The 18,052-nt window shown below is 47.0% G+C and overlaps 1 pseudogene; it reads left to right on the forward strand.

Moving 5' to 3' along the window:
* The first annotated feature begins 15,292 nt into the window (after positions 1-15,292).
* On the forward strand, positions 15,293-16,003 carry LOC101834928 (annotated as a pseudogene).
* The last annotated feature ends 2,049 nt before the right edge of the window (positions 16,004-18,052 follow it).

An 18,052-nucleotide genomic window follows, 5' to 3' on the forward strand; every position in this document is an offset into this window, starting at 1 on the left:
GGAGTTTCACCCTTGAAAGAATAAATCCTGGATGACAGTGAAATCAGAGACTGGCTGTGAGGGAAAGTCAACACTTGTTCCTCCAATGTCACCAGAGAGCCGGCGATACCTGTGCTTAGATGCCATTCTTCTACAGCTTTGCTGACAGTGACTAAGTGGATGTCGCCTGTAGTTTCTCTCTGAGTCCCAACGTCTTCATCAGCAAAGTGCACGAACAGAGTGATGGGAAGGGGGGGTGGCTGCAAGACTCCGGGTCTTTCTGCCCTCCCCAAGGTGGGTTCTGCTCAAACACTCATCGTGTGGTCTTCACTCGGCACCACTGACCCGAGCAGCTAGGGCAAGCATGAGAAGCCATTTGCCCAGCTCACGTTGGGTTGAGGCGACATAGCCGTGTCTGCAGCAAACAGTGCTGTGGAAGTTTTCTGTCAGCTGCCAAGGCTGGGAGCAGAGGGTGGACAGCTACATGACCTTGACTCTGGAACTTCTACAAGCATGGGAGGACACTGTAAACACAGGCTGCCGAGAAAACACCCACCTCCTGCTGGCTGCAGAGGAGTCAAATCACAGGAAAGACGTTCCTCCGAGGCGAGCATTTTGTGGAGGCTGGGATGGGTACTGACATCGTCCCTACGTGCCTTGTAGAGGGTGCATTGGTTTTCAAGATATCTTAAGAAACGGTGGGTGTAAAAGTGTTGGAAGTAGGGTGCAAATTGCCAGCAGATTAGATGAACATTTATCAAGTCCCACACAAGGGCTGTTTCTGCTACTGAAAATGCTACTGTGACCGTAATAGAGTGCTCTATCCCGCAGTAGTGGAACCCATTAGGGCAGAGAAACACACACACACACACACACACACTCTGGATCATCTAGTGTGGCAAAAGGATGTGACGGAGGATGGTGCATGAACAGGGACTGTGGGTAGAAAGACTGACATTCCATAGGATGACAAGGGAAGATTGCTCTGAAGAGGTATCAGTCCAAATTAGACCTGATGGGGCTGGCCGTACGTAGGAAAGCCTTTGGGGAGAAAAGACCCTGGGGCCACGGTGAGTTAGAAGCAGTCAGAAGGCGAGTAGAGCCGGACTGTGGTGAAATGATAAGAGTATGAGGGCACGTCAGCCAGGGAGCTGTGCTCTAAAAGCCATGGAAGTTTCAAAAGGGATGTTTCCAGAAGGTTCCTTCAGCTGCATTGTTGAAAGGAAGCAGGGGCACCAGTTACAGGGTCATAGACACCAACAGGCTTGCAGAGAAGATGAAGATGGGAAGGCATCAGGGAGGGTGGGAGGAAGTGCCAGAGGGGCCTTGGTGGCAGTAGGAATTAACTGCCCTGTCTGAAACTTGGCTTTTGTACAAACGCCCATAGCACCCTGTCCTCCCCCTGTCCAGGCTCCTGCATTCACACTGAACTACCACAGGGACCGTCTCCCATCCAAAGGTGCATGCGGCACCTTTGGCCACAGTACACACTGCTAACTGGACCCACCTCATCCAGGCACCACAAGGGACCACCTTACCTCTCGTCTTTGCTCACTTCTAGGGCAGATGGGAGACTCTGGTGCATTTTAAGAAGTAGGACCACAGAGGCAGTGAGCATCCCAGCATGCCAGCATTTCTCAGGAGGGGTGTCGCTGAAAACAACAATGGGTAGGCCCACGAGTGATCTTAGCTCGCACCTCTCCATCAATGTCTTTCAGTGTGCATTATGTGTAATTACCAACTCAGTCCTCGAAATTACCCCATGACACAGATGCTATCCCTACTTTGCAGCAAAGGAACCAGACACCAAGAGGTTTGTGAAGTTGGGGTTCAAATTCACATAGTACAGGGGGGATGTAGCTCTGTGGTAGAGCATTTGAGAGCTGGGTGCCTTCTAAGCACCAGCTCAGACGTTTCTGCGGAGGGACCTTGAAGTGGACGTTGGGGAATCTAAATGGAGGGGAGTTGGGTGGGGCCACTCACAGGGCTAAGCTCCAGACCTGCCTCTGCTGCTCCTACTTCTGTGACTTGGGAAAGCAGGTGTCACTTCTTAGAGCCCCAAGTTTCTCTTCCGATAACAGACACACTGTGTAGTCTTGCTACTGGTGTGTTTGTAAAGCAATGATTATGAATCTGGCGTATCCCGTAAATCAGACAGGGGCTTCCGCAGGAGTGGAGGACAGGAATGGCCCAGAGGGAGGATTGGAATACTGTGGCAAAGACCTGGAGACAGGAGAAAACTCCTACTTCCATGCCTCCATGAATTCTTAGTTAGCTTCCTCCACCCTGGATTTCCCTGACTGCTGTACACACACACACACACACACACACACACACACACACACACACACTCACACACACACACACACACAGGGTACCATACCATACCCACTGCACTCCACTGCCCACCCCATTGTAAGTGCCTCCACCCTGGGTTTCCCTGACTGCTGTTCACACACACACACACACACACACACACACACACACACACACACACACACGCAGAGGGCACCATACCCACTGCACTCCACTGCCCACCCCACTGTAAGTGCCCCTGCAAGGCGTCTTTGAAATTCAGTAATGCCACCACTCTGTGTTGCTGCCTTCTCCCCTGGGACTGAGGGTTAGAAGCCTACATAGTCTAAGTTTCCAAAGAGCATTTCTTTGTTTTGTTTCTTTGAGGCAGGGTTTCTCTGTGTAGCAGGCTTGGCTGTTCTGGGGCTCAATTTATAGATCAGGCTGCCCTTGAACTGACAGAGATCTGCCTGCCTCTGTCTCTCAAGTGCTAGGATTAAAGATGTGGGCTACCACGCTGGCCTTCAAAGAACATTTCAAAACCCTGTCTTCTTCCATGTGGCCAGGTTAGCTTTGGGAGGACTTGGCACAAATTCCGACCCTCACCAGAAAGCTATTTGTGACTGGTAACTCCTGGGAAAGTCAGATTTCTCCTGTGGGGTGACACGGGTGTATAATAAAGCACAGCCAGGGCAGGGGCAGCCCCATGCTCAGGAGTAGGTGACTAACACCAGTCACACTCCATATATATATGGACCTCTCACACACAGTGCTCAGTGCTCTGTCCGTGGTCAGCCCCACCTAGACACAAGTTTACTAGGGAGATAGTAAACTCTGTTCATGCACTTTGCTGATGAAGATGTTGGAACTCAGAGAGAAACTACAGGCGACATCCACTTAGTCACCGTCAGCAAAGCTGTAGAAGAATGGCATCTAATATATATATTGTTTTGAGAGAAAGAATTTGAAGTTGGGTGGGATCTGGGAGGAGTTCAGGGAGGGAAAAGACTGTGATCAAAATACATCATATGGAATTCTCAAAAAATAAATAAAAACATTAAAGAGTTCTAAACTTTACAACCACAAAAAAGGCAAAGGAGAAGGAGACGGAGGAGGAGGAGATGAAGAAAAGGAGGAGGAGGAGCCTGCTCTGGAGAGAGGGATCGGGCATTGGAATCATCTGCTGCTCTTACACAGGGCCCAACTCCTATTGCCAGCACCCAGATCAAGCAGCTTAAACTGCCTGTAACTCGGCCTCTAAAGGGAATCCAAAGCCTTTGGCCTCCGAGGGCACCTGCAATAGCAGGCACATACTTCCACACAGATACACACACACACACACACACACACACACACACACACACACACAATGTAGAAATTAAAAATAAGCCTCCAAAAGAGAGAATCTATTCTAGTTGAATGAAGTGGAGCATGCCTGTAATCCCCCAGCTCTGGAGATGTAGAGGCAGGATGATCGAGGCAAGTTTGAAGCCAGCCTGAGCTACAAAAGCCATACAAAATAAAGGAAACAAAGCGAAATGAAAGGTAAAGACAGTGCTAAGAAAATGGTTCACCGGATAAGGGTGCTTGCTGTGTAAGCATGAGAACCTAAGTTTAAATCTCCAGAGCCCACATTCAAAGACCAGACGTGGTCATACGCATGCCTATAACCCAAGAACTGTGGAGTCAGAGGCAGGAGAATGCCGGGGACCTGCTGGCTGCCAGCAGTTGTCAGCAATTGGTCAATGTCCTCTACCCATAGACAAAGTGACCTCTATGACCCAAGTGGTCCAGCGAGCAGGAGAGGCAGAATGTTAGACAGGACCGGGATTGAAGAGCAGAGGCCATATGTCCCGGCAGGCCTGAGGGTAAGCAGGTAACAAGTCCAGGGCAGGGGTAGAAAGGGGAGAAGGAAGCAACCACCATGGTGAGACCCAGCTTTGTAGCATGGAGCTAAAGAGTCTCCCAAGAGAATGGGGTCATGAGTAAGGCAGTGTGTTAGTTAGCACGCCTCTTCCTGCTTACCTATAGACGGCAGTAAGATCAAACCACAAGCTTACACTTCAGTTTCTTCCTCATCCTCCCTCAGGCTTTCGGATGCAAAGGCAGAGAAGGTGATCCAGGTACTGGCACCCACATCCATGACCATACCCCAGAGCAGGTGGACATGATCTTCCAAGTCAGGGTGAAGCAGAGCTGATGAGACCCATTCCTCACTCTTTGTGGAACACTGAATGACCCATCCCTACTGTCTAGACCCCAGCATGGCTTCACAGATCAAGCTTGAGGGGATTCCTTGAGTCTCATTGCCCAACTCACAGAGCATTCTGAGCAATCCAGAGTCTGTGGTGACCTTTGAGAGAAGTATATGAGGGATAATAGAGGGTCCTATCTAAAGAGGAACCAGACTGAAGGGAAACACTGAGTATGTAGAGCAATGGCCAACCTCTCCCAGATGGCCCAGGGATATGCCAGAGGCCAGTGTTAACCTGTATAACCCCAAAGGTGAGAGCAGACCTGACTTCTCCTTGTCACATGCCCACACAGGCAGGCAACACCAGTTCCACAGTTACTTGTCTACTTCCAGACCTGTTAAGAACCTTTTTTTTGTTTGTTTTTTGTTTTTACGAGACAGGGTTTCTCTGTTTTGGAGGCTGTCGGTCCAGCCTGGCCTCGAACTCACAGAGATCCGCCTGCCTCTGCCTCCCGAGTGCTGGGATTAAAGGCGTGCGCCACCAACGCCCAGCCCTGTTGAGAACCTTTAAGGAACCCTGTCACTACTCTCCACATAGGGAACTCTACTATCTCCCTAGTAAACTTGTGTCTAGGTGGGGCTGACCACGGACAGAGCACTGAGCACTGTGTGTGAGAGGTCCAGCTTCCTGGGCACTGTATCCTTTGGGATTTTGGTCTGGTAGCACATCCCTGTGGCCTCTGCTTCAGTCTCAATAGACATCTAAGTGGGTTATGCACAATCTGCATTTCCCTATGCCCCAGCATCCCTCATGACAGTGAGCAGCAATTACTATCCCGTTGGGCTTCTCAGTCCCTGTGGGCAGATCCAGTTCCCCTACACGGCACTGGGCTCCTGGTTCTTTAGACTGGGACTAGGCAGGACCAGAAGACCCCACCCCAACCGGCACCCTTCATGCCAGGTTAGACCCCTAGAGTCTATCACAGACTCGGGGTGGGAGGTTAGATCATCTTAATTAACCAAGGCCTTGCAAACTCAGCTGATTGTAGTCTTTAAAATTGATTAAGGCAAGGGGTTAAGACTGGGCTGGTTTAACCCCCAGAAACAGCTGACCTGACAAGGGTTAGCTCTTGAATCCCAGACTGATGGCTGGGAATCCAGCATGGGACTGATCAAGACCCCCTGAATGTGGGTGTCAGTGAGGAGGCCTAGGTAATCTATTGGGCCTTGGATAGTCGATCAGTATTTATCCCTGGCATATAAATGGAATTTGGGTGCCCATCCAACAGTGATTATATGGTGCTGGGCATCAAACCCAGGGCTTTGGGAATGCCAGGTAACTATTTTACCAACTATATATACCCGTACCTACCCGATGCCCTTCTACAAATACATTTTCATGATGGACTGTCTCGTTTGAGTCACCTGGGTTTTAGCAGATCAGACATCTCTGCATCGGTGTCAAGGATGCAGCCACCACCTAACATTTTAACAATACGGAAGAGTTCACAGAAACCAAGGTGTGAAGCTAAAAATACAGGAAGCAGGAAAGACAAGTAGAGGCGTTAACACACTGCATCTGAAGCAAGCACTGAACTTTCCAGAAGCCACGGCACAACCCAACTAGGTCAGATGCAAAACTCTCACTACAGACCCAAGGTGCCCGAGAAATGCTTGTTCAACTTGGGTCACATGCTGGAGTTAGATGGCTTGGCCCCGATTTCTCAGAGAACAGGTCTCAGAATACCCTTGAGCTATATAATCTTGGACTAGAAGAGCCAACACATACCTCATGTCTTCATACCCAAAGAAGAAATGCATGATTTTTTTTGTGGGTTTTTTTTTATTTTCCAGTTTAAATTTAGATAAGAAATGAGGTTGCTTCACAAGTCAGTTCCAGGTCCCTCTCCCATTCCCTCCCCTCCTCCCGTGCCCTCCCCCCAACCCCCCCCCCCGTTATCCCCTCATTCCCCCAGGGAGGGTGAGGCCCACCATGGGGGTGACCATAGTCTGTCATTTCATATAGGGAAGGGCCTAGACCCTTCCCCAAGAGTTCAGGGTGGGAGTGCACCTCACATTGTTCTATGGGAGTCCAAAGTCCGTGTGTATACTTGGGATGGGTACTGATCTGCTGCCCAAGGCTCAATAGATTCCCTAGGCCTCCTCACTGACACCCAGATTCAGGGGGTCTTGATTTTTACAGAGACGGCTGCGAAGAAGACGTTTAGGAAATGATGGAGTTGAGCAGGGTTTGCATCTGTAATTCAAGCGCTTGAACAGCTGAGCTGAACTGGGAGATTCACCAGTTCTGGGCTAACTTGGACTACACGGGGGACCCTGTAACACATACACAGAAAGAACAAAGGCAAGGAAAGGAACCAACAGGAGATAGCTCTAAGCAGTGCTGAGCCCGGACTCGGAGCCTGACTGACATAGGTTTTGTCATCACACAGAAGCTATGTGACCTCAATGGTTTGGGGCCTCTTGTCTCCCCACCTAAATATAGGGGTGATAAGAGGCTCCCCTAGAGAACCTGTGAGGACAGTGAACAAGATGGCGCTGGTAGCCTATCAGTGTTATTTACTGCCATTTCACAGACTCCAATCCCTAAGTTTCGTTTTGTTTCCAGAATAAACTAAAGATGTCAAAGGCAACACATTGAGGTGCAGAGCCTGCGCTAATCACAAAAGGAGAATGTAAAATGAACATGCCCATGTTAAACTGTTATTTAGAGGGAGGAGCTGTAGAGCCAGAATACAGTAGGACCAAGGATGGTATCAGAGACACAGCTGTGCTGTGTCACAGAGGACTTGGGATGTTCCAGGATCTCCAGGGCTTCCTGACTGAGCCTCACTTAGGTTAGAAGCCGCTTTTCCCTGATGTGAAGGCAAACAGGACTCTCCGCAGCTTAGAGAAGAGACCTGTGCTCTCGCCTGCCCGTGCTGGGTTAGGAGGACCAGCTGGGGGAGGCATACCACCTGATTCCACTGGCTCCCCAGGCCCTCTGTCTTCAGAGTCCACCCAGAGATTCAGATAGGCGGAGAGGAAGGGACTACACAGTCAAATGCAGCAAATAAAAGGACACATTCATACCTGATGCCTCCATCTCATGCCTCATCCTGTGATTTTTTTAAAAAAGACTAGTACTGAAAATCTGCTGTAAACTTGAGCGTCCTCCCCCCCCCCCCCGCCCGGGGAGGGGGTGTCCCCATGCAGATACAACCTCTGCTTGCATCCTGTCTCAGGGCTTTTGTGAACCTGCACGAATCTTCTAATCTAAGGTCTAGAGGTAATTTTCTTCATAACAAGAATTTTGAACCCTTGAACAGAAAAGTTCAAGTTATCCCACGTGGGATAAATGATCCTTTGAACAACAAACACCAAAAGTCATAAACTTTCCCCGGCAAAGCCGGGCTGCCTCCTCCCTTGCTGCTGCAGTGTGACCCTCACAAATTCCAGGGGCTTATGAGCTGAACCCCACTTCCAGTCACATTCCCAAATCCAATCCCTCCCTCATGGAATGGCCTTCCTGCCAAGCGTGTACCAGCCTGAGACATCCCCAAGGCACAGCCCAGGAGTCCCTCCTAACCAGCTGGGCAGTCAGGGCAAGCCTCATTGCAAAGCTGTCAAGACAAAGGCAAGAGGTTACATAATTCCAATTAGCAAAAGCCCCACCGACTCGAAACAGCCCCTCACAGCTTCATCATCTCTCCCCTCAGAGGAAATCATCACAATTGCCACCAACATCCCAGAAACAAAAGGTGACAGAAAAAACACGCGGCTTTCAGGCAGACCTCAGGATTAGAATGTAATCTCAAAATAAAGTCTAATAACTTTCCCCCTTTTGAACACACTTGGAATAAAATTAGCATATAAATCAAAGCTTAATTAGGACATTGTAACAAGAATCAGTACCGGCTGCTATGAGGGGTTTCAGGCCTGCTATAATGCACCAAATAAACACCATAATTAGAGAACAAAATCAAGGCGGTCTCTTGGCAATCAATCACCCAGCCAGGCTGGAATCTCTACACCGAGGGTCACCTCTGTCTGCTGTCTTGTGCCTCTTGTCTCCCAGCCAGTCTCTCTGAAGTCACCACACACCTTCTAGTCTGTGTTGGTGGCACACATTTCTGGGTCCTGGCACTCATCAGAGGTTGGGGCACTTTCAAGTAACTCAGAACAACAGTCTGAGGGCTTCCGGCAGAAGCAGTTAACTCCCTATTCCAGCTGTACCAGATCCAACAATGGCTGGTTTTACCCACTCCAGAAAAAAACCTGCTGGGGACCTAAGGAAGAGTCTTCCCTCATTTCACTATGTTGTGGCCATGTGACACCCCCCCTCCGTCTCTGTCTGTCTCTCTCTCTCTCTCTCTCTCTCTCTCTCTCTCTCTCTCTCTCTCTCTCTCTCTCTCTCTCTCACTCTCTCTCTCTCTCCCCACACACACACTTCCATTAGGACATTTACACATGCTATCCCCTCTCCTAGAGATATGTTTTTATTTTTTGTTTGTTTGTTTTCCTTGGATGGCTTTCTCTTTTCTCTCTACAAATAACAGCTCAGATGAGTAGTCCTCCTCAATTCAAATATTTCAGATAACACCTCCCGTCATGTTGACACCCTTTGCTGGGAAGTTTGAGGGGCCGCAAAATTGCACCATCTACCCCTGTTGTGGGATATTTGTTTAACTGTACAAAGATGTTTTGCATTTGTTTAACAATGTGAAGTTTATGTCACAGAATACTTGTTTAACTCTGTAAATATGTGTTGTATTTGTTTAATTAAGTAAGGTGTGTTGTTGTTTTACCTTGCCTGCCTAAGGCACGTGATTGGTCTAATAAAAAGCTGAATGGCCAATATCAAGGGAGGAGGTATAGTGGGAATTCCAGGCAGGGAGAGTTACGTAGGAGAAGGAAGAAAAGAGACACCTGGGAGACACCAGGGGCCAGACAGACAGACACAGAGGAAGCAGGAAAGTAGGACATACAGACTGAACAAAAGGTAGAAAGTCCCAAGGCAAAAGGTAGATGAATAGAAACACGTTAAATTACAGGCCTAGGCTAAGGCTGAGCATTCATAACTAATAGCAAGTCTCCCTGTCTTTATTTGGGAGCTGATTGACAGCCCAAAGAAACTTCCAACTACAAACCCCTCAGATCTGATCCAATGGCAGGAAAAGAATAAGGATGAGAATGCAGAGAAGGAGGAGAAGGAGGAGGAGGAGGAGGAGGAGGAGGAGGAGGAGGAGGAGGAGGAGGAGGAGGAGGAGAGAGTCAAAAAGGGCTGGGGGAAATGACTCAGTCTGCAATGTGTTTGTTGTGCAAGCATGAAGACTTGAGTTTGTTCTGCAGTACCCACAAAATAAAAGGCCAGGGCCAGGTTTGGAGAGATGGCTCAGCAGTTAAGAGTATGTACTCCTTTTGCAGAAGACACAAGTTCAATTCCCGGAACCCATGTCGGGTGACTTTAAGCCACCTGTAAGTCTTAGCTCTACTATCCAATGCTCTGTTTCCCAGGACACGTGTGTGTGTGTGGGGGGGTGTGCATGTGCACGCACACATACAGACATACACACAGACATAATTAAAAATAACAATATAAAATACATTTTTTAAATCCAGGGCCAGTGCTGCATGCCTATAATCCCTGCACTGGTTAATAGAGACAGGAGAATCTCTGGGGTTTTCTGCAGCCAATCTGGCCAAATAGCAGCAGTCCATGTTCAGTGAAACACCCTGAGTCACTAAGGAAAACACCAATGTGGATCTCTGGCCTCTACAGGCACATGTGCATGTGTATACCACGCGCGCACACACACACACACCATACATAGACACAGAGGCACACACACAGATACACAGAGACAACTACACACATAGACACACATACCACAGACACACTTACACACACCACACACATACAAACATCACACCACACACACACACACACACACACACACACACACACATTGAGAACAGGGACCAACAAATAAAGAGGCAGAAAGGGAAGTGTCTTGCAAAGAGCACAGTATGATAGAGGAAACAGGCTCGTCAAATTATATTAGCTGACATTACAACTTGGCATTTGTTCTCTTTATTTTCATAACTCCATTTTAAGCAAGTCCTAGCAACCACCCCCTGTGTTTTCTACAGTGAAAAAGTAGAAAAAGAAAGAGGAAATGTTTCACCCAAGATTGTTAGTGGCCGAACTGAAATTTAAACCCAGTAATGGCTTGTCTCCATGCTCACAACAAAACAGTGTACAAACTATTACAGAATAAAACTGTGGACTTCTGTAACACTGTGAAAAGGACAGAAAGACTCCATGGCAGGGAAATTTGATGTGGCCAGGGAAGGAAGGAGGGACAGCCAGGCAATGCTCTTCAGTGACATTTGACCTAGGACTTTCTGGATAGCAGTTTACTTGGCTAGTTGAACTCAGGTACAGTGGCCCTTTCCACATGGAGGGCCCATGTTTGCAAAATCTTGGAGGACGTGTCCTGGGGAGCCTCCAGTGGCTCACAGTCGGGGTAGATTAGAGGAAGGTGGTAAGATGGAATAGTGACAGATGTCCATGAACGTAGTCTTCATTCTTGGTCCAGCTGGAAGGCCTCCAGCTCTCAAAGAAACATCCCAGTGAAGAACAACCACAGAATGTGTAAAATGTGCTCAAAGCACAGAAAATCTCATTTTTCATACCCCTCACTCATTCAATTATTGCACGATATTGCCTGAGTCAGTGTCGTGGGAGTCAGGGACATGGTCGCCATCCTTGTGAGGTGTGTACAGAGCATGCTGGAGAGAAGTCTTAGACAGCTCACTGTGCATATTTTGGTCTACACTGCATGGGGCCAGCTAGAGCCTGTGTCAAGGTGCTCTATTGAGTGGTCTCTGTGTTTTAATAAAAAGTGAAGACACGTCCCCAAATTACAACTAGACCCAGTGACCAAAACAGACAGCACTTAACAACATCAACAGCCACTTAAGTCTTTATTGGGTTTAAAACATGTCTCATGAAGCTGGCACAGGATAAGTCATGCGGGCTGCTCTATAGCATGAGCTTTGCTAATGAATCAAGGATGATGAAATGAATGTCTATGGACCTGTGATGTGTTCTGCATATTGAGGTGCTCTACTCCACTGAAACTTGTCAAAGGAGTACAGTCAGCAATAAGTGGCATAAAGGTGAGCCAGAAGACAGATTGCTTCCAAACAGACTTCAGAAGCATTTTCAAAAGTGTCTCCTTGGCCTCTTGCTATGTCCTTCCTCCTGTAGAACAAACAACCGGAGATGCTACCACACTCCCCGAGGCCCACTTCTCCAAGTCAACCTTCTTTGTGCAACTCAAGAATGCCAAGCTCACTCCCAACTGAGAGTCTTTACTCGGGCTATCCCCCTGCATCACGTGCTGTTGCTCCTAATGCTGTCTGGGACTCCTCTCTAATGCCACACCTCAGGCGTCACCTCCCAGGAGAGGTGGTTTGGGCTGGTTGCTTAAGGTTTCCCAACCCGTAGCTATGTGAAATGATCTTGCTCTGAGATCTGTTTGGTTTACCCCCTCCATCTTCCCTTAGTAAAATAAAAGCATCACCTAGCAAAAGGCTCACTTTTAAAAAGAAATCTCCTCAGCCTATAGCCCATCACAAAGCAGATTGAAAAATGCATGTATGGGTTATCTAGGGTGTTTTTTTCCCAGCATGCTCTGGACACACCCCATGAAGGTGGAGACCCTGTCCCTGACACCCACAACACCCACTCAGTCAATAGCTTGTAATAACTGAAAGGGCGAAGGGTGAACAGTTTCTCTGTTTTGACCACATTTTACACACACCGTGGCTGTTCTTGTGGGGCCCTTGGCGTGACATTTATTTGGAAATCAGAGGCCTTCCAGCATGGTCAAGGAAAAAAGAAAACTGTTGTTATAGCAATAGGGTGCTGCTGTGTATCCTGCTTCAATCTTGGGAACCACATAGGAAAGACCCAAAATCTGGGCTCCTGTATCGCTCGCTGCCTGGAGGAGAGCTGCTGGGTGATCATCTGGTTGAGGTTCCAGTGAGGTTTGAGGTCTGCCTGTTATGTCAGCAAGTATTTCCTTAACTAACCCAACACCTTTGACCCAGTTTCTACCGAGCCCTTACAGTCTAGATTTGAATCGCTGTCTGGTGCAGGCATCACGGATACTTCCTCTGGGTCTGTTGCTCATCGTTTAACTCTCTGTAGCTGTCTTTTGTTCCGCAGACATTCAGAATTTGTACCTAGTCAAATCTGTCATCCCAAGGCTTTGTTATGCACTAAGAAAGAAATCCTCTATCCCAAGATTACAAAACAACATGCTCTAATATTTCTTTCCTATTCTTTTCTTTTTCTTCTAAGTGGGTCGTTAATTGTCACAATATTTCAATTGCTGTTGTTGCTGGTGGTATAAGAGGTTCCTTTCTGCTGTGATCCTATGCATTCTCTACTCTGTTCTCTGAGATGGCTTTACCTATACCAGGTCACATTTGGGGTGGGGGTAGGGACTTCCAGAGCTTTATAGTTTGTGCTAATAATATAAGTGTCCTTACATTATGTTTTTATTCCTCAGTTTTTTTTTACTGTTTCTTTCCATTTATTCTTCCAGATTAATTCTAGAACAAATTACATTTTCACCAAAACTATCTCAGTGTTTTGTTTAGCAGAGTTACACTTATGAACTAATTTGAGAAACATTGCCTTTACAATACTAAGTCTACCTTAGGGAAACATAGTGTATTTATCTCTTACTATTCTTTTTTTTTTTTTTTTGGTTTTTATGAGACAGGGTTTCTCTGTATTGTTTTGGAGGTTGTCGGTCCAGCCTGGCCTCGAACGCACAGAGATCCGCCTGCCTCTGCCTCCCGAGTGCTGGGATTAAAGGCGTGCGCCACCACCGCCCGGCTGTCTCTTACTATTCTTTAGCTTACATAATAAAGATATAAGTTTCCTTTACATTAGCTGTCTTAGCTTGCATCGTGATGCTGTAACAAAACGCCCAGGGCTGAATAATTTATAAGAAGAGGCTTGTTTAGGTGGCGGTTTTGGAGGGTAAAAGTTTGAGACGTCAATCTGCTTGCACTGTCATATGGCTCTTCTGAATGCTCTATAGCAGCCAGCCACAAAAGTGGCAGCCGTGCTTGCTTGGGAGGGAGGTCACATGGCAACGAGGAAGCAGGAGAGTAACTTTTTACCAGCCTGCTCTTCAAATAAACAATCCTGTATCCTTCCCTAAGGCACACTTCTAACACTGAGTTTTTGTTGAGAGAAGCCATGGCACTGGCCTTGACATCTCGTCTGTCATTACTCCCAGGTGTGTTAAAGAGCTTTCTGTTGTCCGAATTCTCCCTATTGGCTGCTAGGTTAGTTTGCAGCTAGAATATCCTCAAAGGACCCCTGTGTTAAAGGGTTGGTCTCCAGATCACAGTGCTGGTGGGATCTGGTGGGACCTTTAAGAAATGGAGTCTGAGTCAAGCGGTGGTGGCACATGCCTTTAATCCTAGCACTTGGGAGGCAGAGGCAGGCAGATCTCTGTGAGTTCAAGACCAGCCTGGTCTACAAGAGCTACTTCCAGGACAGGCTGCAAAGCTACACAGAGAAACCCTGTCTCGAAAAACCAAAAAGAAGAAGGAGGAGGAGGAGGAGGGGAGAGGGGAGGTAAGGAAGGAAGAAAGGAAGGAAGGAAGGAAGACAGACAGACAGACAGACAGACAGAAAGAAAGAAAGAAAGAAAGAAAGAAAGAAAGAAAGAAAGAAAGAAAGAAAGAAATCTGGAGAGAGGTCTTCCTGTAGGGATACCTCCCTTGAGTGAGATACTGGGGCCAAGTCCTTCCTCTTCTCTCTTGTATCCTGACAATGAGATGAAGGGCTGGTCATGTACTGCCACCACAACGGGCTGCCTGACCACAGGCCCAAAACAATGAACCCAAGCAATCAGAGCTAAAGTCTTTAAAACAGGAAACTAAAGTAAATCCCTTCTCTTTATCCTTGGCTGTCTCTGGAGCTTGTTAGAGTAACAAAAGCTTAACACCAGTACCCAACCAGTAGTGATTAACATACCAGAGAGTTATTGTTCTGCATATTTCCTTGTGCCCAGAGCCTTAATAATAGTTTTTTAAGGCAGAAACTTCTTAATAGTTAATCTTGTTATAATGCCCATCCAAACAATTCTACCATCCTCAAATAGACATGTTCATCTCTTTCCCTCAAATATTTGAATCTTTTATTTCTTTATCCTATCATATTGCTTAGGCTAGGAATCTAGTCTCATCCTGGCCAACCTCAGGGACAGTGTCCGTCTTGTGCTTTCTTTACTGGAGGGAGAGGCCTCTATAATTTATTATATATTAAGTTGAATGCTGCTTTTCATTTCTCGTGTTCTTTGAGCTTTATAGCTTTCAGAATTCACTAAGTAAGTTTTAATGGGGGAAATGATGTTTAGCTTTGTAAAAATGTGCATTCAACATTTGCAGAGACTGTCATATGGTTCTTCTCCTTTAACCTATAAGTAGAGAAGAATCGTTAACAGAGTTCCAAATGTTGAACCACACTTACTTTCACGGACAAAACCTTACTTCCTCATGGTGGGTTGTACTATCAATGCTTTGTTGATTGTATTTGCCATTTGGTACAGAATCTCTTTTCAACCACATTCATAATCATATGGTTGTTGTTTGAGACGAGGAATATTCTGACATCCCTTGGAATATCCTGAAAACACGATGTGGGAAGTTATGGAACCTCATGAATTTAGTGGCTAACTGAAAAGAAACAGAACAAAGAAACAAACTTCTGAGGTATATCTAAAGCTAATGGCTAAGGCCTCTGAAGGCAATCTACTTGCTAACTCTGTGGCATCACTGCATCCCTTTGATACCTGGGAGTCAAAAACGAATCTGGGAGAGCCATAGGTCCCATTCAGGCTCATCCTGGTGGGTGACACCTGCACCAGGAAGACAACATTCATGAAGTGCCACTTGATGGGTAAGTTTGGGAAGAAGTGTGTAGCTGCCCTGGGTGAGGAGACTCACGCTCGTGTTCCATACCAACAGAGCACCTACAAGGTTCAATGTGTGAGACACAGCTGGCCAGGAGGAGTTTGGGGGCCTGCACAATGCCTATTGTATCCAAGCCTAGTGTTCAGTTATAATGTTTGCTATTAACCCCAAGAGTTATTTATTAGAACATACCTAACTGGCATGGAGGTCTGGTATGTGTGTGCATGTGAAAACATCCCCATTGTGTTGTGTGGGAACAAAGAGGATAGGAAAGAAGAAAACAAGTCAAAAACCTATTGTCTTCCACCAAAAAGAAGGACCTTCAGCACTGTGACATTTCTGACAAAAGTAACAACAGCTTTGAAAAGCCCTTTGGATGACTTGCCAGAAAGCTCGTTGGAGATCCTGACTCAGAGCTTGTTGCCATGCTGGCTCCTGCCCCACCCCACATGAGGTGTGGCAGCACAGTGAGCGCATGATTTAGAGGTTGCTCAGATGACTGCCCTCCAGGAGGACGACCTGTAAGAAAGTGAGGACGGACACCAGCATCAGAAGTCTGGCCTCGCAGACATCCGTCCTGTGACGATAGCGTGAGGACCACCTCACTGAGATATGGAGAAAGTGTGCTTTTATGGGATGCTGAAGGAGATGAATGGGCTGCCCAGTGAGTGTGGAAGTTAAAACATACCTTGGTTTTGTTTGGACTTGTGTATTTAGCTGCTTGGAACATAGTTGTTTCCTTCCTGAATCTCAAAGATAAGACTGTTCCAGTCATGTTGAAATGGTCAGTGGTGAGATCTTGTTTGTCGGTGTCACTCCTATTTCTTTTGTTTAGAAACAGGATAAAGTTGTATTTAAAATAATCCAAAAAATTTAAAAATGGAACCCGGTGTGGTGGAACACACCTTTAGTCCCAGCATTCAGAAGGCAAAGGGGGTGGATCTATGTGAGTTCGAGACAAGCCTGGTCTATGTAGTGAGCTCCTTGTCAGACAGAACAAATGTTGAGACTTTGTCTCAAAAAAAAAAAAAAGGGAAAAAACCTGGAATATAGCGGCAATTTGAGCTTCGTTGAATTGAATTTAGAAGGTGCTAATGCTAAAGAAGTTTCAGTCATTTTAATAAAAAGTAACAGAAGCTGAAATCACAAAGGAACTCAGACTACCTAAGAATCTGGGTGAGACCTCTCTGACTCCAAATAGGCAGAAGAGGAAGATATTACGGGTATTTTTACTTGGGCTTTTGCGAGCAGAGAACCCCAGCGTTTGAATTTTCAGTAGCATCTTCATAAAGGAGTTCACATTATAATTTGGAATGCTTCTGGTTAATTTAGTCCTGCTGTGTTCTCTTAAATGTTCTGTTCACACGTGTGAACGCTTGGTGCCCAGCTGGGGGCGCCATTTAGGAAGGTTGTGGACCATCTGGAGACTTACTGAAGGATGTGGGCCACTGGGCTAACCTGGAGGCTTGATAGCCCCGCCCCACTTCCTGTCCGTCCTCTGCTTTTGAGTGCTGCTACGTGTCCAGCTGACTCCATTTCCACCATCATGCCTTCCGCACCGAACTCTCGGCCACAGTTGTCTTCCCTGTTAAGCCGCTCTTCGTGAAAAGTAATTAGTATAAGCTCCTTGATTTTTTGCATGAGAAGAGATGATTTCACAGAGCATCACTTGGGATGGAAGATATAACATTAGTTTGAAAGAGATGCAATTTCCAGGCACATTATTAGGAGAGGTCAGTAGTTCTCAACTTGTGGGTCAAACAACCCTTTCTCAGGGGCCACCTAGGCCATAGGAAAACACATTGTCATAACATTAGCAAAACGACAGTTATGAAGCAGCAATGAAAATAATTTTCTGGTTGAGGGTCACCACGGCATGAGGAACTGTATTACAGGGTCACAGCGTTAGGAAGGTTGAGAACCACGGGGAGAGAGTGACCTTTAGCTGAAAACTGCCTCTAACAGGCATCGGTTCCAGGGGACAGCAGAGAGTTCTCAGGTGAGCAGCTCCACATCTGTGTGGTCAGAGACTTACTGATGGCCCGGGCTTGCTGCTGACCCCAGTGAAGAAAGAGCACAAGCCACAGGAAGGCAATGCGGAGCCAGGGAACGCTTAGCCCTTGGGCTCACTAGCCTGGCTTCTCTCAAGGCTGTCTTCAAAGGGCAGTCGCGATTCGCACATCACTGCCTGATGGCTTCTCACCTCAAAGGCAAATTCCTTCACACACACACACACACACACACACACACACACACACACACACACACACACACACACACACGTCCCTAGCTTACATTTTCTCCACCAACTCTGTACTTGCAGGAAGGGAGTGATTTCATGATCTATTCTGCAGCTCTTAATAACTGAGAGACCCTTGAGAGAGTCTACACCTCCCACTCCAGTGGGTTTGCTCTACTCAAGGTATAGATATCGTCAGGAAAGAAAGTAGAAAAGACCCACTTCAGGACCCAAGCCAGATGCTGTCTGGGGCTGCTGCAAGGCCTCCTCTGACACACAGCCCTTGCACAAGTGTTAGTAAGGGTGTGTGTGACTGGCGTGCTTCTTTCTGCTTC

Source organism: Mesocricetus auratus, unplaced genomic scaffold (genome assembly GCF_017639785.1).
Source record: "Mesocricetus auratus isolate SY011 unplaced genomic scaffold, BCM_Maur_2.0 Super-Scaffold_100030, whole genome shotgun sequence".
Lineage (NCBI taxonomy): Eukaryota > Metazoa > Chordata > Mammalia > Rodentia > Cricetidae > Mesocricetus > Mesocricetus auratus.